The 10,158-nt window shown below is 44.9% G+C and overlaps 1 protein-coding gene across 1 annotated transcript in view; it reads right to left on the bottom strand.

The window, feature by feature from the left end:
• Positions 1-10,158, bottom strand: part of LOC128697364 (uncharacterized) — a 148,293-nt gene that overhangs the window by 45,593 nt on the left and 92,542 nt on the right. The gene's annotated exons all lie outside the window — the stretch shown is intronic.

The raw sequence follows: 10,158 nt of genomic DNA on the forward strand, positions 1-10,158 counted from the left end.
CCACGTACTGGGAACTCAAAAATTGGGAACCACGTACTGGGTACTCAAAAATTGGGAACCACGTACTGAGAACTCAAAAATTGGGAACCACGTACTGGGAACTCAAAAATTGGAAACCACGTACTGGGAACTCAAAAATTGGAATCCACGTACTGGGAACTCAAAAATTGGGAACCACGTACTAGGAACTCAAAAATTGGGATCCACGTACTGTGAACTCAAAAACTGGGAACCACGTACTGGGAACTCAAAAACTGGGAACTCAAAAATTGGGAACCACGTACTGTGAACTCAAAAACTGGGAAGTCAAAAACTAGGAACCACGTACTGGGAATTAAAAAACTGGGAACCACGTACTGGGAACTCAAAAACTGGGAACTACGTACTGGGAACTCAAAAATTGGGAACCACGTACTGGGAACTCAAAAACTGGGAACCACGTACTGGGAACTCAAAAACTGGGAACCACGTACTGGGAACTCAAAAACTGGGAACCACGTACTGGGAACTCAAAAACTGGGAACCATGTACTGGGAACTCAAAAACTGGGAACCACGTACTGGGAACTCAAAAACTGGGAACCACGTACTGGGAACTCAAAAACTGGGAACCACGTACTGGGAACTCGAAAACTGGGAACCACGTACTGGGAACTCAAAAACTGGGAACCACGTACTGGGAACTCGAAAACTGGGAACCACGTACTATGAACTCAAAAACTGGGAACCACGTACTGGGAACCAAGTATTGAAAATTAAAAAAATATGAACCATGACTCGGGAATTTAAAAAAAAATGAGGGAGAGATAAACGCTAATTTTCGGCTTGAAATTTGAGAATTTTTGGATTTTTTTTTTTGGGGGGGGGTGAGTGCCTCGAAATTCCCCATGATAATGTATGCAATTTTGCCACATGCAGATTGATTAAACATTCCGGATAAGAATGCAGATTGCAATACTGTCTGAAAATCGTTCCCAATCACCGTGTTTGTTTGTGTGTGATTGCGTGTATTTGTTTAGTAGTGGTAATTATGTCTGTTTCTGGTTAATTGTGTGTGAGTGTGAATGTGTGTATTCACCTAATTATTTTCACCTAATTGTGGTTGTAGGGGTTGAGTCATAGCTTCTGGCCCCGCTTCTTCACTGGTTGCTACTAGGTCCTTTCTTGAGCTTTATCATACCTGTTCTTAAAGCTATGTATGATACCTACCTCCACTACGTCACTTTCCAAACTATTCCACTTCCTGAAAACTCTATGGCTGAAGAAATACTTTCCAACATCCCTGTGACTCGTCTGAGTCGTCAACTTCCAGTTTTCGCCCCTTGTTGCTGTGTCCCATGTGTGTGTGTGTGTGTGTGTGTGTGTGTGTGTACTCACCTAGTTGTGGTTGCAGGGGTCTAGTCATAGCTCCTGGCCCTGTGTGTGTGTGTGTGACACGCCCAGACAATACATCAGAAGACAACTGGCGAAAAAAAATGAATACGCAAAGGAGAAATAAATAGGGCCGCTGACGAGATGAAGATGATTGATGGCAGGTAGAAGGAGGGAGAGGAAATGGAGGCTGTATCTTCCCTGGATCCATCACTGGACAGAAAGGGATGGTCTCAGGGCTAGGAGGGATATGACTGATGGATTAACAGGAGAGTAGGGAAGGAAGGAAGGAAAGATGGAATAAACGAAGGGAGGGAGGAAGGAAGGGAGGGAGGAAGGAAGGAAGGAAGGAAGGAAAGGAGGAAGTAAGGAATAAAGGAATTAAAGAGTGAAGAAAGAAAGGAAATAGGAGAAAAGATCTTCGTAAAACATGATTTCAAAGTCAATATTGATGAAGTGGTTTCAAAGTTGATATTGATTCCGAGTGTCGCGTTGAGAAAACGGAGGGTCGAGCCTCCACCTTCCTAAGACGAAAGAATGAGCGTTAGATTCTGTTTAGTGAAGACTGGATCCACCGTGTGTGTGTGTGTGTTTGTGTTTATGTGTGTGTGTGTGTGTGTGTGTGTGTGTGTGTGTGTGTGTGTGTGTGTGTGTGTGTGTGTGTGTGTGTGTGTGTGTGTGGGCTTGAACCACCGGCGCACAACATCCTCCTCAGCAATGATGTAACATTAATTTCGTCACACATACCTCAGCTGCCTCTGGGACATTAAATGCAAATGGCCAAAATACCACCATTCCCGACATTTACACCAACATTCATTATTAACGGAGGCCAAAAAAAATGTCGATCCTTCCTAAAAAAAAAGTCAGCATTTTTGGTTACATTTGAGGACGTGCTGTCCAGATTTACACATCTGGTCCCATTTTGCATATTTAGCTTAACAACGTGAAACTCTAGAATGTTTTCTCTTTTGGAAAAGTTCCCTTGAATGTTGGCGAATGTGTGTGTAGTGTTTATTGTTGTTGTTGTGGTAGTGGTGGTGGGAAGCTTGTGGAGGTGGTGTGTTTGTAATGTTTGTTGTTATTTGTTGTTATAGTTGTGGTGGTGTTGTCCCGTAGCTCGATCGGTAGCGCACTCACTTCACTCACTGAAGTCCGGAGATCGAATCCCCGGTACGGCTGGAAAACATTAGGACGTGTTTCCGTAAGACACCTGTTGTCCATGTTCACCCATCAGTATAAAATGGGTATCTGGGTGTTAGTCGACTGGTGTGGGTCGCATCCTGGGAACAAAACTGACCTACTTTGCAGGAAATGCTCTGTACAACAAGCGGCTTTCTATATGGTAGTATGTCAATGATGTCAGCTATGGTCTGTATACCTTGTACATGTACTTGTAGAAGCAAAATTATATTAATATTATTATTATTATTATTATTATTATTATTATTATTATTATTATTATTATTATTATTATTATTATTATTATTATTATTATTATTATTATTTGTGGTAGTGGCAGTGTTGGTGGTAAAAGGATGTGAAGATGGTGATGATTATGGTAATGGTGGTGGTGGTGGTGGTGGTGGTGGTGGTGGTGATAGTGGTGGTGGTGATTGTGGTGGTGGTGGTGATGGTGGTGGTGGTGGTGGTGGTGGTGGCGGTGGTGGTGGTGGTGGTGGTGGTGGTGGTGGTGATGGTGGTGGTAGCAATGGTAAAGGAGGGTGTTGGTGGTAGTGTTGCCGGTTGTGTTGGTGATGGCAGCAGGAAGAGAGGAGTACATGTCAGTACATGGAAGCACACAGGAGTACATGGAAGCACACAGGAGTACATGGAAGCACACAGGAGTACATGGAAGCACACAGGAGTACATGGAAGCACACAGGAGTACATGGAAGCACACGGGAGTACATGGAAGCACACGGGAGTACATGGGAAAAAGAGACATCAGAGGACCTAGGAGTCCACACCGAGGATGTCTACTGAGAAGAGCTATCCACTTCGACCTTGATTAAGAACTATCATGTATTATCTAGATGTAGAAGTCAAGGGTAGCAAATCAGAAGGCTCTCTTCCCACCCTCCACTGGAGTGGAAAGAATGTATAGACTTCACAGTGGAGATGGAAATGAATGGAAGACTTGACCTACAAGTGCCTCTACTACAAGTGCCTCTACAATGACTGTCACTCCTATTACAACCTGTACTGTTACCCAGCTGTCACTTATAAAGCTGTGTGTCCTGGTGATGCTACTGGTAGTTACTACTATCATGACTCAAGAAATCTCAAAACACGATTGCAAATAAACCAGAGATCGGGTGGGGTTTTGAAGCCATGGCGAGTGCGTAAGCCACTGGGCCAGCTGGCTACAATAAAATTCATCCAGCTGGCCCAGTGGCTTACGCACTGGCCTGGAGTTTTACGACTCACTTGCCATGGGTTCGAACCCCACCCATTCTTAGGTTAGTTACTACCAGTTGTGCTATGATGATCACGACCCACCACAGCAGCTGTACTGACTTGGTTGCCTTGCTGTCATCTGATCTTCCTAGGATGGTTGCTGAACACATCAGGAATCTGCTCACTTCAGATTACTCCCTTGGTTGTGTGTGTACGACGGTCTGCGTGAGTTTAGTGTAGGTTTATTACAGATTTAGTGCGGATTTAGTGTGGATTTAGTGAGTGGTTGAGTGAGGCAGCGAGTGCACAGGGCAACACAACTCCTGTACTCTTTCAATATTCCCTATATCTTGCTGGTCACTGGATCTTATCACTCTTTCTGACGCATAAAACAATTTTGGCTGACCCGGTAATCTTGACTGATAGATTTATAGTGAGAACGCAGGTCTTGACGGCTCTGGTTACTCGTCCCGCTAGGAGGAGAAGAAGGTGATGGAGGAAGAGAAAGGAAATGGCAGGGAGGAAGAGAAAGGAAGAGAGGAAGCAAACATGAAAAAGACTGGTAGAAATGTTTCTAGTCTAATTTGCTGTCTTCTTCCAGGAGCTCAAGAAAGTATCGGTATATATTTGTTCTGGTTCAAGAAAAGTCTACTCTCTCTCTCTCTCTCTCTCTCTCTCTCTCTCTCTCTCTCTCTCTCTCTCTCTCTCTCTCTCTTCTCTCTCTCTCTCTCTCTCTCTCTCTCTCTCTCTCTCTCTCTCTCTCTCTCTCTCTCTCTCTCTCTCTCTCTCTCTCTCTCTCTCTCTCTCTCTCTCTCTCTCTCTCTCTCACTCTCTCTCTCTCTCTCTCTCTCTCTCTCTCTCTCTCTCTCTCTCTCTCTCTCTCTCTCTCTCTCTCTCTCTCTCTCTCTCTCTCTCTCTCTCTCTCTCTCTCTCTCTCTCTCTCTCTCTCTCTTTCTGTAATTTTTTTGATAAGATAAATACCATTGTATTTAAATATATGTCTTATTCCCCAGTTACCCTATGACCCATACAAGTTTAGCGCTTCCTCGTAAACTAGTTGGAGAGTATCAGTGACATTTAGAAAATTCTCTAAATTTAAAGCCATTTGAACTCAGTGACAGAAGAAAGAACCATTATACATTATGCATTTCAATGTCAAAAATTTCAAAATCAAACATTTCAAAATCAAAATATTTCAAAATAAAACATTTCAAAATAAACAAAACTTCAAAATCAAACATTTCAATGTCAAACATTTCAAAATCAAACACTTCAATGTCAAAAATTTCAAAATCATACATTTCTAAATCAAGATTTCTAATTTGGTCACTCACAAAAAGTAAAAATTAATTACACACACTAACTAATAAGAGAAAGTGACCACTTTTCCCTCTAACTTTCTTTCATAATAATGAAAGTGAAATCCCTTGGAAAATTAAACTTTCTATTAATTCCCAGCGTAGGTGAGAGGAATAAGAAAGAAAGGGGTCGAGATGGAATGAAGAGGCAAGGAATTATGGAGATGAGGGTAGAAAAGGAGAAGGAGGGGGGGGGAGAGGGAAGGAATAAAGAAAGGGATAATGAGAATGACAATAGTAAGGGTAAACAGTCTGCTGGAATGTGGTTAATTTTGAGTGCATAGGATGATTGTGTGTGTGTGTGTGTGTGTGTGTGTGTGTGTGTGTGTGTGTGTGTGTGTGTGTGTGTGTGTGTGTGTGTGTGTGTGTGTGTGTGTGTGTGTGTGTGTGTGTGTGTGTGTGTGTGTGTGTGTGTGTACTCACCTAGTTGTACTCACCTAGTTGAGGTTGTGGGGGTCGAGTCCGAGCTCCTGGCCCCGCCTCTTCACTGATCGCTACTAGGTCACTCTCCCTGAGCCGTGAGCTTTATCATACCTCTGCTTAAAGCTATGTATGGATCCTGCCTCCACTACATCGTTCCCAAACTATTCCACTTACTGACTACTCTGTGGCTGAAGAAATACTTCCTAACATCCCTGTGATTCATCTGTGTCTTCAGCTTCCAACTGTGTCCCCCTTGTTACTGTGTCCAATCTCTGGAACATCCTGTCTTTGTCCACCTTGTCAATTCCTCTCAGTATTTTGTATGTCGTTATCATGTCCCCCTATCTCTCCTGTCCTCCAGTGTCGTCAGGTTGATTTCCCTTAACCTCCTCTCCTGTAGGACATACCTCTTAGCTCTGGGACTAGTCTTGTTGCAAACCTTTGCACTTTCTCTAGTTTCTTCACGTGCTTGGCTAGGTGTGGGTTCCAAACTGGTGCCGCATACTCCAATATGGGCCTAACGTACACGGTGTACAGGGTCCTGAATGATTCCTTATTAAGATGTCGGAATGCTGTTCTGCGGTTTGCTAGGCGCCCATATGCTGCAGCAGTTATTTGCTTGTGTGTGTGTGTGTGTGTGTGTGTGTGTGTGTGTGTGTGTGTGTGTGTGTGTGTGTGTGTGTGTGTGTGTGTGTGTGTGTGTGTGTGTGTGTGTGTGTGTGTGTGTGTGTGTGTGTGCGTGTGTGCGTGCGTGCGTGCGTGCGTGCGTGCGTGTGTGTGTGTGTGTGTGTGTGTGTGTGTGTGTGTGCGTGTGTGTGTGTGCGCCCGGTGGGAATGATCATCATTCCAGTGAGTATAGAGTGGTCAACATTGCAGAGGTAATGGGTGGCACTGTTCCTGGTGTTTGTGGCACTGTTTCTTATGTTTGTGGCATTGTTCTTGGTGTTTGTGGTACTTTTCCTGGTGTTTGTGGCACTGTTCCTCATGTTTGTTGCATTGTTCTTGGTGTTTGTGGCACTTTTCCTGGTGTTTGTGGCAGTGTTCCTGGTGTTTGTGGCACTGTTCCTGGGGTTTATGGCACTGTTCCTGGTGTTTGTGGCACTGTTTCTGGTGTTTGTGGCACTGTTCCTGGTGTTTGTGGCACTATTCCTGGTGTTTGTGGCACTGTTCCTGGTGTTTGTGGCACTGTTCCTGGTGTTTGTGGTATTGGGGAGAGAGATAAACAGGGCAATTTAATTCATGAAAATCCTTGGGGAAGCGTGCCAAGTGTATTTACGGTTATCTGCTGAGGAAAGCACTGCTGAGGAAGGCACTGCTGAGGTAAGGTGTGTGCACTCACCTAGTTGTGGTTGCAGGGGTCGATTCACAGCTCCTGGCCCCGCCTCTTCACTGGCCGCTACTCGGTAACTCATCCCGCTCCATGAGCTTTATCATACCTCTTCTTAAAGCTATGTATGGATCCTGCCTCCAGTACATCACCTTCCAGACTATTCCACTTCCTGACAACTCTGTGACTGAAGAAATACTTCCTATGTGTGTGTGTGTGTGTGTGTGTGTGTGTGTGTGTGTGTGTGTGTGTGTGTGTGTGTGTGTGTGTGTGTGTGTGTGTGTACTCACCTATTTGTACTCACCTATTTGTGGTTGCAGGGGTCGAGTCACAGCTCCTGGCCCCGCCTCTTCGCTGATTGCTACTAGGTCCTCTCTCTCCCTGCCCCATGAGCTCTATCATACCTCGCCTTAAAACTATGTATGGTTCCTGCCTCCACCACATCACTTTCTAGGCTATTCCATGGCCTGACTACTCTATGACTGAAGAAATACTTCCTAACATCCCTTTGATTCATCTGAGTCTTCAACTTCCAATTGTGACCTCTTGTGTCTGTGTCCCATCTCTGGAACATCCCGTCTTTGTCCACCTCGTCTATTCCGCGCAGTATTTTATATGTCGTTATCATGTCTCCCCTGACCCTCCTGGCCTCCAGTGTCGTCAGGCCGATTTCCCTCAACCTTTCTTCATAGGACAATCCCCGTAGCTCTGGGACTAGTCTTGTTGCAAACCTTTGCACTTTCTCTAATTTCTTGACGTGCTTGACTAGGTGTGGATTCCAAACTGGTGCTGCATACTCCAGTATGGGCCTGACGTAGATGGTGTACAGAGTCTTAAACGAATCCTTACTGAGGTATCGGAACGCTATCCGTAGGTTTGCCAGGCGCCCGTATGCTGCAGCAGTTATCTGATTGATGTGCGCCTCAGGAGATATGCTCGGTGTTATACTCACCCCCAGATCTTTTTCCTTTAGTGAGGTTTGCAGTCTTTGGCCATCTAAACTATATTGTGTCTGCGGTCTTCTTTGCCCTTCCCCAATCTTCATGACTTTGCATTTGGCAGGGTTAAATTCTAGGAGCCAGTTGCTGGACCAGGCTTGTAGCCTGTCCAGATCTCTTTGTAGTCCTGCCTGATCCTCGTCCGATTCGATTCTTCTCATTAACTTCACATCGTCTGCAAACAAGGACACTTCTGAGTCTATCCCTTCCGTTATGTCGTTCACGTATACCAAGAACAGCACAGGTCCTAGGACTGACCCCTGTGGAACCCCGCTTGTCACAGGCGCCCACTCTGACACCTCGTCGCGTACCATGACTCGTTGTTTCCTCCCTGTCAGATATTCTCTGATCCATTGCAGTGCCTTTCCTGTTATGTGTGCCTGGTCCTCTAGCTTTTGCAGTAACCTCTTGTGAGGAACTGTGTCGAAAGCCTTCTTGCAGTCCAAAAATACGCAGTCGATCCACCCCTCTCTCTCTTGTCTTACTTCTGTCACCTTGTCATAAAACTCTAGTAGGTTTGTGACACAGGATTTTCCTTCCCTGAAACCGTGCTGGTTGTCAATTATACACTTGTTTCTTTCCAGGTGCCCCACCACTCTCCTCCTGATGATCTTCTCCATGACCTTGCATACTATACACGTTAGAGATACAGGTCTGTAGTTTAGTGCCTCATGTCTGTCTCCCTTTTTAAAAATTGGGACTACATTTGCCATTTTCCATACCTCAGGGAGTTGCCCAGTTTCAAATGATGTGTTGAAGATCTTTGTTAATGGCTCACACAATATCTCTGCTCCCTCTTTAAGGACCCATGGAGAGATGTTGTCTGGTCCCACCGCCTTTGAGGTGTCAAGTTCGCATAGCAGCTTCTTCACCTCCTCCTTGGTTATATGTACCTCATCCAGCACTTGCTGGTGTGCCCCCCTGTTCTGATTTCTTGGAGTCCTACTGGTTTCCACTGTAAATACCTCTTTAAATCTTGTGTTGAGCTCCTGACATACCTCTCGGTCGTTTCTTGTGAATTCCCCATCACCCTTCCTCAGTCTGATTACCTGGTCCTTGACTGTTGTTTTCCTCCTGATGTGGCTGTACAACAGCTTCGGGTCAGTCTTTACTTTTGATGCTATGTCATTTTCATATTGTCTCTGAGCCTCCCTTCTTATCTGTGCATATTCGTTTCTGGCTCTTCGGCTGATTTCTTTATTTTCCTGAGTTCTCTGTCTTCTGTACCTTTTCCATTCTCTATTACACCTAGTTTTTGCCTCCCTACACCTTTGGGTGAACCAAGGACTCGTTCTGTTCTTCCCATTATTTCTGTTTCCCTTGGGAACAAACCTCTCCTCTGCCTCCTTGCATTTTGTTGCTACATAGTCCATCATTTCTTGTACTGGTTTTCCTGTCAGTTCCCTCTCCCACTGAATGTCTTGAAGGAAGTTCCTCATGCCTGAGTAGTTCCCCCTTTTGTAGTTTGGTTTTTCCCAGCCTATTCCTGCTACTCTCTCCACTTGGAGCTCAACTATGTAGTCGAAGCACAGAACCACATGATCACTAGCTCCCAGGGGCCTTTCATACATGATACCCTCGATGTCCGAACTACTCATGGTGAATACAAGGTCCAACCTTGCTGGTTCATCCTCTCCTCTCTCTCTGGTAGAGTCTCTAACATGATGATGCATGAGGTTTTCCAGTACCACATCCATCATCTTGGCTCTCCATGTTTCGGGGACCCCCATGAGGCTCCAGGTTTTCCCAGTCAATCTCCTTGTGATTGAAATCACCCATAACTAGTAACTTTGCTCCCCCCATGTGTGCTCTCCTGGCCACCTCGGCTAGTGTGTCGACAATTGCTCTGTTGCTCTCATCGTATTCTTCTCTTGGCCTCCTGCAGTTCTGTGGTGGGTTGTACATTACTGCAATTATCACCTTATGTCCTCAGACTGGATTGTTCCTACTAAGTAGTTGCTTGTGTTCGTGACACTGGCACTTACACAATCTAGATCTCATTTACCACGAAGACAGGTGAAATCTAGTGGCCTGCATACCTGGTTGTAGCACGATAACTAAATGAAAATACGAGGAACGAGCAAAAAAATAACAGAGAGTAAATACTTATATATGTATTTCCTTCACCAAACAGCATGCAAGTATATATACAATATTTACAGAGGATATATACAGAAAGGCAATTTACAAGCAAGAGACGCGGTGTGGACCGTCTTCGACCAGACTTGCAGGTAAGTCTGCCAATGTTGCTGCATGAGTGTCCAACACTGTTTGACAACTTT

Source organism: Cherax quadricarinatus, chromosome 44 (assembly GCF_038502225.1).
Source record: "Cherax quadricarinatus isolate ZL_2023a chromosome 44, ASM3850222v1, whole genome shotgun sequence".
NCBI classification, from domain to species: Eukaryota; Metazoa; Arthropoda; class Malacostraca; order Decapoda; family Parastacidae; genus Cherax; species Cherax quadricarinatus.